The sequence below is a fragment of the Myodes glareolus genome, chromosome 24 (assembly GCF_982192425.1).
Source record: "Myodes glareolus chromosome 24, mMyoGla1.1, whole genome shotgun sequence".
Classification (NCBI taxonomy): domain Eukaryota; kingdom Metazoa; phylum Chordata; class Mammalia; order Rodentia; family Cricetidae; genus Myodes; species Myodes glareolus.
In genome coordinates, this window is record NC_142049.1 from 31,571,193 (window position 1) to 31,586,186 (window position 14,994).

The 14,994-nt window shown below is 43.7% G+C and overlaps 1 protein-coding gene across 7 annotated transcripts in view; it reads right to left on the reverse strand.

Moving 5' to 3' along the window:
* The window catches only part of Apba2 (amyloid beta precursor protein binding family A member 2), a 223,930-nt gene that overhangs the window by 93,314 nt on the left and 115,622 nt on the right, over positions 1 to 14,994 (reverse strand). The gene's annotated exons all lie outside the window — the stretch shown is intronic.

Here is a 14,994-nt window from a genome sequence, read left to right on the forward strand (position 1 = left end):
AGGTCCAAAGAGGGAGCTCTTATTGGCCATGGACAATATGACTTCACAGTTATAAAAAGCTAAAACAACCTACAAATAATTGTCAGAATTATTAACCAAGTCCAGTAAGGTTTCTGGATGCAACAGAAAAACATGAAAAAATATTTATAGATAAGTCATGAAACCTGTTATAACAATTTAAAAATACATTTACAACAACAATATCAAAATTCAAAAAAGGTGTTCTATACACAAAATTACCCCACCAAAAGAAGTAGACCACAATGAAGGGAGATCAAAAATACATTGATTGGAAGACTTCTCATCAGACTCTTGTCAACTTATTCTAGATGGATAGGTACCTCAAAGGATGTCATCAAAACACCTGCAGGGTTCATATTTGGCAACAAGTATTTATGTGGAAATTGAGAGAATGGATCTCACTTCCCGAGGAAATGGCTGAGCCTAACTTCACGTGCAAACACAAAGGGTAAACACAGTAAGACACTCTTAAGGAACACAACTAGAGGACTAACCACAACAGCAAGCACATTTTTTTTTAAAGTGAGGTAATTAGGCTACGGCAGTGTTCAGACACGGCAAATAGGGCAGTGGCGCTGAATGCTAACAGTGACGTCATCTGTGAACGTGCGACACCACAGTGCTGAGATCGGGTCAAGGCAGATGGGATCAGTCTCCCACCCAAAGGAGTTCAGACATGAGACTGGCAATCAAACACAGGACCAAGAGGAGAACAAGGCAGCCATGTGGTCCACACAGGGCACCAGAAGCGTGTGAGGATACAGGAGGGGCCTGATGATTGGGAAAATAGACCTTGGAGGAGTCTGTGTGATTACATGGATTGAAGATGTGGTTGGTACCAAGAGTGACAGTGTCCAGGCCTTCTTAGGATGGTCAGTTGTGGAGCAAAAAGAGAAGTAAGAAGGAGGTCTGAAAGCTGCCAGACCTCTGACGTCAGAAATGGAACCAGATCCTCTGCAGAGAGCCATGAAGTGATTGATGGATCCACCAGACACCCATGAAAAGGAAAGCAAATCTTGGCATCTACTTCATCAATTACTTGGCATCAATTCAGACACTCAGAAAAGCAACTTAAAGTGAAAGCTAAAACAGCAAGGCAAAAACTTAACTACAGGGGCTGAAGAGATGGCTCAGCAGTTGGGAGCACTGGCCACTCTTCCAGAGGGTCTGGGTCTGATTCCCAGCATCTATATGGTGATTCACAGCCGACTATAGCTGCAGTCCCAGGGCATCTGACACTCTCTTATGTCCTCCATTTGGACACACATGGAGGAAAAATACCCGACATACCAATTAGTTGTTGGGGAATGAATATTTGTTTAACTAAATACATATGTGTTGCGTTTGTTTATGTTACAGAATATTTGAACAGAATATGTAAAGTTGGGTTGCTGTGCCTGCCTAAGGCACCTGATTGGTCTAATAAGAAGCTGAATGTCAAATAGCTAGGCAGAGGAGGTGTTGCAGAGGCTGATGAACAGAGAGGAAATAGAAGGGAAGAGAGAGAGGGGGGTGCAAGGGAGCAGTTAGGAGCCGGCCAGGTAGACCGGAAGAAACAGAAAAGAAGGATGGACAGTATATAAAAGAGGTGAACAAGCCATGGGGCAGCACAAACATTAATAGAAATTGGTTAATTTAAGTTTAAAAAGCTGGCTAAAAACAAGTTTAAGTTAAGGCTGAGCATCACAATTAATAAGTCTCCATGTCATGGTTCTCGGGCTGGTAGTCCAAGAAAGCCTGCTACAACTAGTTAGTTAGTTAGCTAGCTAGCTAGTTAGTTAACTTCAAAAGGTTAACTGCAGGGTACTTTCAAGTTTTCAGAGTGTGCATAGATGTCCTGAATAGGACATTTACACAGTAGCTTGAATTATAAGCTTGATAACTTGACTTTGTCTTCATCAAAAATTAGCATTGGAACCAAGACAGAAAGAGTATAAGAAAATGTCTCCAACACACACACACACACACACACACACACACACATACTCATATATATATATATATATATATATATATATATATATATATATGTAACATAGGCTAAATATGTTGGATCTATGAACTCCAACAAATTACTAAAAGAGAAAAAGCCAGCAGAAAAGGGAGCAAGGTTCCCACACAGCAACGTCAAGTGAGAGTTCCAAACACAATAAGGGAAATTCTAACAGGATATTTAACTCCATTAGTATTCTGAGAGATGCAAATTTAAGCTACAGGATCTCACTGCACAACTGCCAGATATAAAATTAAAACTGACAACAGCAATTAGTAGCAAGATGTGAAGCAAACCCAACTCTTGCACTTAGCTGAACATGGCATTGGAACCAACTACTTCAGACAAGGGATTCGTCCTGCTCACTAGAGCACAAATACATCCAGATCCCACAGCCTTTCTAGTTGATCCCCGCAGAGACACCCTAGAAATGTAAGCACGTGCACCCAGCTTATAAGGAAATTCTTATGAGCCATAATATTCACAAAGTGGGAAAGGTCCTGTGCCCACCAAATGAAGAAAACACAAACACATGTATCCCATGTAATCTTAGACCAGCAGTCACACTCAGTACCAGCGGATGACTCAGAAGCACACCACGGTGTGAAAGAAGCTGTCCCCAAAGAGTCCACCCACTATTTTAAAATTCAAAAATTAGCCAAAGTACCACATAGTGACAGGATTCTAGGAACCTTGGGCGAGGCAGGCTGTTGTGGTTTGAATGGGAAATTCCCCATGGACTCAAGTGTTTTAACACTTGGCCACCAGCTGCTGGCATGTCTGAAAAGCGATGGAATCATTGAGGAGCTGGAACCTCACTACAACTGGGACACTGGGGGGTGGTCACTGAGATATTATAGCCTGTCTTCTGTTTCCTAATGTGCCAACACGTGAGCAGTCCCAGACGTACATTCCTGCTATCATGAAGTCACCTGCCACCATGCCGTCCCGATCACAGAGGCTGTGCCCTCAAACTACAAGTCAAAATAAACCCTTGCTTCCCTTCTCAAGTTACTTTTGCCAAAACAATGAAAAAGATGACTAATACAGAACATTGGTATGAAAAGGGGGACAGTTGCTATGGTAAAGGCCGACCATGCAGGCCTTTAGAGCTGGTTTGCGGAAAGAATGTGGAAGCGGTTGAAAGTTTGGACTAGGAAATTTCCAGAGTGCTTTAAATGGAGTTAACTGAACCATTCCAATGGGAGTCCAAAGACAAGCATGCCAAGACAGTGGGGTGGGGCCTAGCTCAGACGGCTTCACAGGGCAATGGGGACTCTATCAGGAGTGGGGAATAGAGGTCACTCAGATTATATTCTGGAAAAGAACCTTGCTTCATCCTGCCACTGTCCAGAGACCGTGGGACTGAATTAAAAAATAATGAGCTACTTTGTTTAGTGGAGACATTTTTAAAACAGGATAGAGTTTGGCCTGTGGCACGGTTGCTGCACGTTGAATTTATCTGGGTTTACAATAAAGGGGAGCAACTGGAATGGAGACATAAGAGCACAGTTTGCGAGGAATTTACAGTTCCAATCGAGGCAGGTAGTAAGCAGCATTAATTGCTATCAATTAACATTGTTAAAAATAAAATGCCTCATGCTCTACACTGTATCCTGAGGGCAACGCGCTGTGCATTAAAGGGTTCTACTGGTGAAATGACAACCAAATTAAAAGGATCTAAACTAAGGCCACCACTATAGGGGCTCCTTGTTCAAATGCAAGTATGCAGGCAAATGTATCCCCAGGGTCAGTCTCAAAGAAATGCAAAGGCTGCTGCAACTGTGGCCCAAGAGGATGGGCTACATCCTGAACTGGCAGCAATATTACATACTGGTATTTAGGTGGTACTGGTTTTATAGGCATGAGAGATTCAAGAGAGACATGAAGGCTTGCACCAAATTTTTCAGAAAGCCATTGAACCCAGGCAATATTGTCAGTGTCAGGTTCTCTGCAAGGAGGCCCTGAGAGACAACTACATGAAGCTGGGAATGGGACACCTAAATATCATCAGAGGAAACTTCAAGTGCATACTGAATCTGTCCCAAGAAAGGTTTCTTGTACTGTAGGCAATAGGGATTGGGGAAGGCAGGGTGTCCCAATGTAGTGGGAGCCCAGATGAATCCATCACAAGACCCAGATGCTGGACATGAAGTTGTAAGATTTGCTCTTTGCCCTGTTTGCCTGGTAGGTCTTAGTTGTTGCTATGCTCCCATTCCTCAGTTGAATGCTATTATGAACTGAAAGTACATAACTTGTTTTTTGTTGTCTTTTTTTAAAATTAGGGGTTTAAGAGATTTTTTTTTCAGTCTCTGTGAAGGATATGTTCTGGGATAATCTTTTCATACACTGTGAAGATGTATGTTTGTCAAGGCGACTTCTGATTGGTTTAATAAAGAGCTGAATATCCAATAGCTAGGCAGGAGAGGATAGGTGTGAGTTCCAGGAAGAGAGAGAGAGAGAGAGAGAGAGAGAGAGAGAGAGAGAGAGAGAGAAGAGAGAATGAATCTAGGTGCATGCTGAGATGCCAGAGATGCTAGTGGGAAAGGGAACAAGTCAGATACACAGTACAAAGGAGAGGTAATAAAGCCATGGGTCAAAATGTAGATTAATTTAAGTTATAAGAACTAGTTGGTTTATACAGAAAAGCAAAAAAACCCAAAAAAACAAAAAAAACAGGATAGCCAAAACAATAAAGGAACTTCTGGAGGCATCACAATCCCTGATTTCAAACTCTACTACAGAGCTACAGTACTGAAAACAACCTGGTATTGGCATAAAAACAGACAGGAGGACCAATGAAACCGAATAGAAGACCCGGATATTAATCCACACACCTTCGAACACCTGAATTTTGACAAAGAAGCAAAAAATATCAAGTGAAAAAAGAAAGTATGCTTAACAAATGGTGCTGGCATAACTGGATATCAACATGTAGAAGAATGAAAACAGACCCATATTTATCACCATGCACAAAACTCAAGTCCAGATGGATTAAAGAGCTCAACATAAAGCCAGGCACACTGAGCCTCATAGAAAAGAAAGTGAGAAGTACACTTGAATGCATTGGCACAGGAGACCACTTTCTAAACAACCCCAGCAGCACAGATACTGGGAGAAACAATTAATAAATGGGACCTACTGTAACTGAAAAGCTTCTGTAAAGCAAAGGACATGGTCAACAAGACAAAACAACAGCCTACAGAATGGGAAAAGATCTTCACTAACCCCACATCAGACAGAGGTCTGATCTCCAAAATATACAAAGAACTCAAGAAATTGGTCACCAAAAGAACACATAATCCAATTAAAATATGGAGTCAGACCTAAACAAAGAACTCTCAACAGAGGAATCTAAAATGGCTGAAAGACACTTAAGGAAATGTTCGACATCCTTAGTCATCAGAGAAAGGCAAATCAAAACAACTCTAAGACTCCATCTTACACCTGAAAGAATGGCCAAGATCAAAAACACTGATGACAACTTATGCTGGAAAGGTTGTGGGGAGAAGGGAACACTTCTGCATTGCTGGTGGGAATGCAAGCTGGTACAGCCCCTTTGGATGTCAGTGTGGTGATTTCTCAGAAAATTAGTAAACAACCTTCCTCAAGACCCAGTAATACCACTTTTGGGTATATATTCAAAGGATGCTCAATCGTGCCACAAGGACATGCACTCAACTATGTTCATAACAGCTTTGTTTGTCATAGCCAAGACCTGGAAACAACCTATATGCCCCTCGACCAAAGAATTGATAAGGAAAATGTGGTACCTTTACACAATGGAGTACTACACAGCAGAAAAAAATAATGACAGCTTGAATTTTGCAGGAAAATGGATGGAGCTAGGAAACATTATATTGAGTGAGGTAACCCAGACACAGAAAGACAATTATCACATGTACTCACTCATGGGTGTTTTTTAAACATAAAGCAAAGAAATCCAGCCTACAAACCACAATCCAGAGAACTTAGACAACAATGAGGACACTAAGAGAGACCCACATAGATCTTATCTACATGGGAAGTAGAAAAAGACAAGATCTCCTGAGTAAATTGGGAGCAAAGGTACCTTGGGGGAGGGTTGAAGGGGAAAGGGGAGGGGCAGGGTAGGGAGCCGAGAAAAATAAATAAATAAATAAAAAAGAATGGTAACCACTGTGCAAAGTTAGTGAGTGAGTATGAAGATATTAAATATTCCATAACAGGACAAGCTGTTTAAATTAAGATGCATAGAAAGAGCTGGATGCTAAACTACTAAAATTACTCTTAACACAGAGATACAGAGGAATCGGAAAAATTACTTATTATATCACAGAGATTATAATATGTGTTATTTAGGCTGAAATATTACATTTTAAGTTTGAGAACAGTGCTCATACTATAGACAGCCACATCTTTAAAATAAAGACTTCTGAAATTACTCTTTTAAAAAAAAGAGCGAGTTGGAGACACTCCTCAATTTCAGGTCAAGCTTTCCGAAGCAGAAAGAAGACTCTATGTCATTATCTGTGAGTTGGCGGTCCCAAAGGAAAGTCAAACAACAAGGGTATGCTTGGCTGTCACTTTGACAAACCTGAGAAGAGAGAACTTTAACTGAGGAACTACCTCCATCAGATTCACCTGCGGGGCATTTTCTTGATTATTCACTGATGTAGGAGGGCCAACCCATTGCGGGCAGTACCACCTCCAGACCAGTGGGCCCAGGCTATGTAAGAAAGGCAGCTGCATGCATGCCTAGGAGCAAGCCAGTAAGCAGTCGGTTCTCCTCCATAACTTCTACGTCAAGCTCCTGTCTTGAGTTTCTGCCTTGGCTTCCCTCAAGAATGGAGCTGTAAAGTGTGAGATGAAATGAAGTCTTTCCTTCCTGGGTTCTGTCTGTCAAGTGTTTCTCACAGCTACAGAACCCAAACTAGAACAGTCTCAAAAGAGACTGTGGACTTTGAATGGTATCGGGATTGTTAAAGACTACGGACTTCTAAAGTAGGACATAAGGTGTTGTGTGGTTTCCTTCACTGCTGAAGGTTTTCTATAATTCCTTTACAGAAGCTGGAATCTTAGTGGGGTGGAGTCTCGCCCTGAGGTCACCCCCTTTATTCCACTTAGCATCCAGCTTTTCTTTAAATTTCTTATCTCCTGGAGCCATGGACTTTGTTAGCTTCATGACGCTTTCAGTGTTCCTTTTCTCCTCAAACTGTACTTTTTGTATTTTTCCTTGCTTAGCTTGTTCATTATCGTTATAGATCTGCCTAAGAGTGATTACGAAGAACCACACCTGTACTGGTTGGTTGTGCGTCAACTTGACACAAGCTGGAGTCATCAGAAGAAGGAGCCTCAGCTGAGGAAATGCCTAGATAAGATCCAGCTGTAAGGCATTTTCTCACTTAGTGATCCCTAGGGGAAGGCACAGCCCATGGTGGATGGTGTCATCCCCGGATTGTAGGTCCTGGGTTCTATAAGCAGGTGGGCTGAGCAAACCAGGGGAAGCAAGCCAGTAAGCAGCACTCCTCCACGGCCTCTTCATCAGCTCCTGCCTCCAGGATCCTGCCCTGTTTGAATCCTTGTCCTTATTCTTCAGTGATGAACAGCAATGCTGAAGTGTGGGCCTCATAAACCCTTTCCTCCCCAACTTGCTTTGCGGTCATGGTGTTTCGTTGCAGCAATAGAAATCGTACTAAGACAGGACCACAGTCAATGCTAATAAGACTGTCTTGAAATCTCCTTTATCAAAGCAGTTAATCAAGAACTCTTCAATTTAGCCTCAGGAAGAGTTTTAGGACAGGGCAAAAAGCAGTCACAGTCTTTGCCAAAATGTCGAAAGAATAGTCTCTAGGCCACTTACTAACCCCTGAAACCTCTACAGGCCATCATGATCTACATTGTTCTCACCACAATTGTCTTCCATGTTCCTATTAGTGTGTTCCATTGAGCTCCACTTAAAGTGTTCAGCTGTTTGCCTAATCCAAAGTCCCCCAATCCACATTCTGCCATCAAGCAGCACCGTCAGGCCAGTGATGGCAATGCCCCATTTCCTTGTAGCAACTACTTTCCTGATACTGTTCTGTTGTGAAGAGACACCATGACCAAGGCAACTCTTACGAGAGAAAGCATCTAACTGGAGCCTTGCGTAGGATTTCAGTCCATGATCAGTATGATAGGAAGCCTGGCAGTATACAGGAAGGCATGGTGCTGGAGAAGGAGCTGAGAGTTCTACATCAGAACCATCAGACAACAGGAAAAGGGGGCTCCTGGGCCTGCCTTGGGCTTTTGAAACCTCAAAGCCCACGCCCTGTGCTACACTTTCTCCAACAAAGCCACACCTTCCAAGGCCACACCTCCTAATCCCACCCAAGTAGCACCAGTCCCGGTTCAGGGAACCAGTATAACAGAGCAGAGGAATCCTTTAAGGAAAGGGTCTGCTCATGGACTGCAGTCTGAGCCGTGCATGGGGCTCCAGCCAGCCTTCCTCACTGCCTTCCCTACGGATCCCAGGCCTGCCTATACAGACTGCACCAGCACATAAGCTGCTTCTTCCAATCTCTTAAAATCCACACTCCTGTTGCGCCTGTGGCTGAGCCTTGACTGGCAGATCAAGAATCCTACCTACAGAACCTCCCAAGGCCTTTATTTACTCTGGCTCTGGGGGACTGTCCAGCTGGGAATATGTGAACTATTCAGCGCCACCGCATGGGACTCCCCAGAATACAGTTTGGGAAAGGCTGCCTGTTCATTGCTATCATTAATTAGAATTGGACATAATTAACCTGATCTGAATAGCATTAATAAAAAATTACATACATAAAAGGATGGCTTCCTTCAGTTTAATCACACTAATTATGCTGGGCTCAACCTAGTTGCAGTTCTCTGTGTTATTTTAACACATTTTTTTCATCTTTTTAAAGAGATGATGGTGCTTTCTCTCTCTCTTAATGCAACTTTAAAAAAATAGTCGGTGTCAGAGTAGAAGTTTCCAAATATTTGAAAACACATTCCAGATCTGAGAACAAATAATCAGGTGTCTCCTTTACGGGTCCCCCAGAGGACACTCGGCACCAGAGAGCTCCTGACCCACAACTCCTCAGTTCCCACTTAGAGTATGAAAATGCATTTCTGGACATCTGAGAAACTAGAATCAAAGAATGATCCCATATCTCCATCATAGCCATTACCCACGAAGTCCTGGGCTATGGATGGGCATCAGTGGTCACGGGAGTCCATGCCAATATTAGCGATCAGGAACAGAACAACAACAGCAGGCAGGGCTGTGGGGCCAGACTTCCAGCCAACACCCGAAAGGGCAAGTTGTTCGAGAAGCTGTTCAGAAGTGCCTGAGAGATGGATAAGCTATGTGTGGCCCAAAGCAGCCCAAAATGCAGACACTAAAAACACAGGGCCAGGTCAGTTAGCATAGCCTGGCTCATGAGAAACCCCAACACTGCAAGGAAGAGACAAATGCAGGACCATCTGAAAAAGGGGGAGGCCAGGAATTCAGTCCGTCAGAGGATCCAGGGGCAAATGGAAGCAAGGTGGCACAAAGACACACACACTACAGAGTGGGGGAGGTGAGTCACATGTGGGTGTTTGCCACGACCTCTTTTTTATGCATGTGTCAGGGGGATGCACACACACACACACAGTCTTGTGTATGTGTTTATGTGCCGACAGGTACAAGTGCACAGAAATTCAGCATCAGGTCTCCTTCCTTAGGGACCATATGCCTTGCATTTTTATTTTTATTTTTAAAATTCTTTTATTACATTTATTTATATGTTTATTTATAGGTGCATATAGACACACGAGTGCCACAGTGAGAGTGTGGAGCTCAGAAAACAACTTGAGGGGTTCACTTTTCCCCTTCCGAGATGTGGGTCCTAGGATGAACTCAGGTCAGGAGCAAGAGCTGAGCCATCTTGCCAGCCCCCACCTTGTTATTCGATACAAAGTTTCTCATGGGTTGGTGCTCACTGGGCTAGCTGGAAACCCTGGGGATTCACCTATCTCCACCTCCCCACTGCTGGCATTAATTCAAAGCATGTGTCACCACACCCAGGTTTTTGTATGCAGGTCCTGGGAGTCAAACTCCTGTTTTCATGCTTGCAAGGTGAGCATTTTAGCAACTGAGTTAACTCCTCAGTCCTACAACAACCTCTTCTTTAATCATCGCTATGAGATAACAGAACAAAGTGTAGAGAACATGAGGCAAAAACCCATGAACACATACCATTGTTAATTAACCACTGTTACTCTCTTTCTACCTCCCAAACCACTAGACCCACACCACTAATAAAGGCATTCTCTCCTACAAAGAATGGGCCCTGGTATCTTCTATTTTGTTTTAATTTATTTCAAAAAATGTCTACTGTGACTTGTGATTATTTCTATGTGTCGGCTTGACTGGGCCATACCCGGCTAACCATCGTGCATTCTGGCCACCTCTCTTAGGGTATTTTGGGAAGATGTGCATTTGAACTGTGTTTTAGGGGACCTCCAACAACCCATGGAGGACCTGATTAGAACAGAAAAGGGACAGAATCTGCTCTCTGCCTGACTTCTCAAGCCAGGACATCTGAGTTCTGTCCTCTGTACTCTGGCTGTGAGTCTGTTGGACCTGGGCAGGAAGCAATATTCTGTGCTCTAGCTCTTGGAACTGTGTGCCAATGAGCTCTGCTCTGCTGGCTCTCCAGATTGTGAAGGCAGATCACAGGCCCTTGCTACATGTGAGCCAATCTCTATAATATAATAAACCCATCAACAGTAAGTCCTAAGACACACTAATGATAGATTAATATATTGCCAAATCTTGAGATTGGTCCCATGACTTCTGGTTCCCTGGAAAACTTTGACTAATTCATGGCCAACAAGAAGCATATACACCCAAGAGTGGAGTGTTTGGATCACAGGGACCCACATTTTGTTCTTTTGGTAAACTGTGCAGTTGCTCTCTGAAGGGGCTTTTAACCAACCTGCCCTCAATAAGTAAGGCATGAAAATACCCCCTTGCTCATCAAATCCTTGGTTTATTCTAATCTGCCAAGATATGGGTGTGAAATGGTATCTCATTATCTAAACTGGCAATTCCCCAATTGAAGACAGGAAGTGTTCATTAGGCTATAAACCATTTAGGCTTTTTTCATGCTATTTGCCCATTCTTCAACTCTGTTATCTTTTTCTTGGTTCTCTTTAAAATGTTTACTTAGATGTAATTAATTGTTATTTTAGAGAGAGAGAGAAGAAAATGTCTTCCATGTACTTTAACCTTTTATCCTTCTACTCCAAGGACATTCACTTGTAAGCTATAAAGTACAATCTCATCTTATCTTTTGCTATATAACCAATCAGTTGTCCTGCATGACGTAGTTTAAATATGAAACATCCCCTACTAGTTCATGTGCTGAATGCTTGGCCAGTAGCTAGAGTCACTATTTTGGAAAGTGGAGGACACTGTAGGAGTTTTGGGTCTAGTTGGAAGACTAGTATGTGACTAAGGACAGGCCTCAGAAGGTTAAACTAATGCTTCTGGTACTTTCTCTGCTCCATGGACACTGTAATATGAATTGAACTTGCCTGCCTCCCCAGATCTGCGATGTCCTCCCATACCTCCCCTACCACAATGAACCTCTGGAACCTCCACCTCCCCTACCACAATGGACAGAAACCTCTGGAACCTCTCCACCTCCCTTACCACAATGAACCTCTGGAACCACGAGCTTAGATAAATTCTTCCTCCTTTAAGTTGCTTTTATCTTAGGTATTATCATGGATTGAATGAGAATAGCCCTCACAGGCTCGCTCATATGTTTGAATACTTGATCCATACTTGGTAGAACTGTTTGGGAAAGATTAGGAAGTAATGACTTTGTTGAAGGAGGTGTGTCACTGGGGGTGGGGCTTAAAGTTTCAAAAGCCCACGTCATTCCTAATGAACCCTCTCTGCCTCGTGCTTGTGATCAAGAGGTGAGCTTTTATCTATTCCTTCTGTACCCAGTCACCATGAACTCTAATCTTCTGACACTGTAACCCAAGCTAAATGCTCTCTTTTACAAGTTGCCTTGGTCATGGCGTTTTATCACAGCGATAGAAAAATACCTAAGTCAGGTATCTTACCATAACAATAGGAAAAGCACCTGGGGGAACCATTTCCACTGGGACCATAGGCTAGCTCTACCCTGTCCCAGGTTCCTGCACATGCAGTCTTACCATAGAGTCCCTTTGTGTGTCTCCTATGCCTCTGTTTCTCTCCACCCGAATACCAGTCTCAATCACGGCAGCATCCCATCAGGAATTCACAGTCCCAGCCTAATGACATCTTCTTCTTTTAGCGTTCTGGCTCTGTGATTTTGGTTTGGGTTTTTGTATTTTTTTTTTCAAACATGGTCGGCAAGGTTTTACACAGCATTTGGCGCATGTCTGTGCTGGGGCGGGAGCAGCTATGGTTATACTAGCCAGCCATCTTCATGATCGCAATAATTTCATACACTCTGAGCCCTCCATGATTTCAACACAGTTTACTCCCTTATCAGTGATTCTGCAAGATAACCACTGAGTTTATGATCTTAGTCTCTGTGCATCCTATACATACACACACACACACACACACACACACACACACACACATACACACACACAAAATAATGAGGATTACAAATTGATTCTTCAAGAAGCAAAACAGAAAAGGATCTCAAACTTTTACTGACAGTGGGAGCACATTCTTAAAGTTATTCTACTCCAACATACCAGACGCATCATGGGTATTAGTATTCTGAGATTATAAAACGGCTCCATTTGCAGCAGAAAAAGATATAAAGTCAGGCTCTGCTTCTCTCTGTGGCTCTCCAAGCAGAGATTCATTCTGGCATAATTGACGTTTAAAAATGTTCATTTCATCACCACTTTTCTTACTAAGAAGGAATATGCTTGCCTTCAGGGACACTGTAAGGAAGGATGCTAGGCACATTCACTTCAATAATGGGTTATCATACTGGGTAGTAAGAACGCTTTGGAGTGGCCTTGGCTGTAGCAACTGGTATAGATCCTGTCAGTATTTCAGTACACTTAAAATCCCATCAAGGCCTTTTTGTAGGCACAGAAGGAAAAGAAAAATACCTCAGGCTTTGAAGGTATAAACTGAACCACCCTACGGCTCCAACTGACTGAAACATCCCTGGACTTCATTCCAGAAGACTTGAAGGTGTCAATTTCACAGTGACTAATTCCTGGAGGGTGGGAGGGTGTACTGGTTCCACAGGATTAGAAATTCACAGTAATTCAAGAGGCTGCATCCTCATTATTTTAAAGCCACCGTTCACAGGCTATTTCCACCACAAGTTACAAACAAAACCCTGCCCCTTCACAGAACCTGGCCCCTAAATGTGTTAACCCTTCCAGAGCTGAGAAAGGACAATGCACCTTGAGGGTAAGGGTGAAACGTGTGCCCCACTCTTAGCACAAATCAAATGGGATGGGAAAAGCCCGTGAAGAGCGTGAGGCGAACGGACAGGGTATGTAAAAACGGACGACAGAGAACGGGTTCAGACACACTCAGCCAAGATGCTTTAGAAGCTGCAGAAAAACACCGAAGCCGCACCTTGTCCCCTGGGAAAGCTCTGACTGCTCTGTGACTCCTAACAGCTCGTGAATATGGCGCAGCCAAAAGCTACCACATAATCTACCCATGACATCTGTGACAAGAACACATCCAGTGTGTGGCACAGGAATTCTTATCTGTGTTCAGCACCGGCAGCCTCGTGATTAGTCCCTCAGACATAGGGTAGATGCTGAAAGTAAACAGTCATCTCACTTTACAAATAGACAACAAAACCCTCATTATTTATGGTCCAGGGATGTCTGTTACCCAGAGCAAGGCAAAGCGGTGCTTCTGAGGGTAGCCTTGACCTTCAGAATACTACCCTTGGCCTGGTCAGTCTTCCTTCCCTTCATCCTCAGAACTGCCACACAGCTTCTCCAGGTAGGATACCCACATTTTCCTCTCCTGAACACCACAGGCCATCACCTCCCTATGAGAGCCATTGTGTGGTTACTCCATCTTAGTCCAGTTGCTGTTCCTTCTCATGAATCCAGGGGGCACTGTGGAGCTGAGCAGAGGTTCTGAGAGCTCTGGGTCAGGACACAGAGACCTTGTAATGCTCAGCTTCCTGACCTTAATAACCCTCACCTCGGCTCCCTCCTCTCCAAACACATCCCCACCCATCCAGCAGGTTCCCTACAACCAGGCCAGCTGGTGCAGGTCTGGCCCAGGAAGATAAGCCAGTTCCCTTGCTATCCAGCATTCCTCCTTCCACCTTTCCCTCTGCAAACTCTTGGCTAGCCTCAAGCTCCATCCCGCAGGTCCTGCAGGGCGAGCACAGGCAGATGGCAACCTGGAACCACCTGGCTGAAGAGGTCTCTTTCTGATCTAAATTAGATGTCTTGTGCTCGGCTTCCTAGAATTTCACAATGGCTGACTCCTCAAAGCAGACTACAGGTTGAGTAACCCTTATCCAAAATGCTCGGGACTAGAAGTACCTCTAATTTCAGAGTGTTCAGACACGGGAATGTTCGATAGACTTTCTGCTTTCTATGTTATTGCTGTTTTACTTTTGTTTTGTTTGGGGGGTGGGTGTTTTCACTGTTGACTTGTTTGCAATGTTAGAGATTGACCCTGGGACTTTACGCAACCATATTCAGAAAGCCGACTTGACCCAAGCACTTTTGGGACGTCTAACTTCCATACTGAGGACCCTGAACCCATAGCAGTTGTCTGTGTCGGTTTCTGACGGGTCCGCTGCTGATCTCAACCTTCAGTACATGGGACTCCCTGAAAGCCCAAGAGTTCAGGAACTCTAGTCTGAGAGAGAAAGGGCACATAACACAAACAGCATACTGCTATTGCCATGGGGTGGTACGCAAGGACCAGTTTCAGACAAAGTAAAGGGCCAGCGGTGGCTCAGGGTCTGTCTACACCTTGGCAGTCAAATCAACAC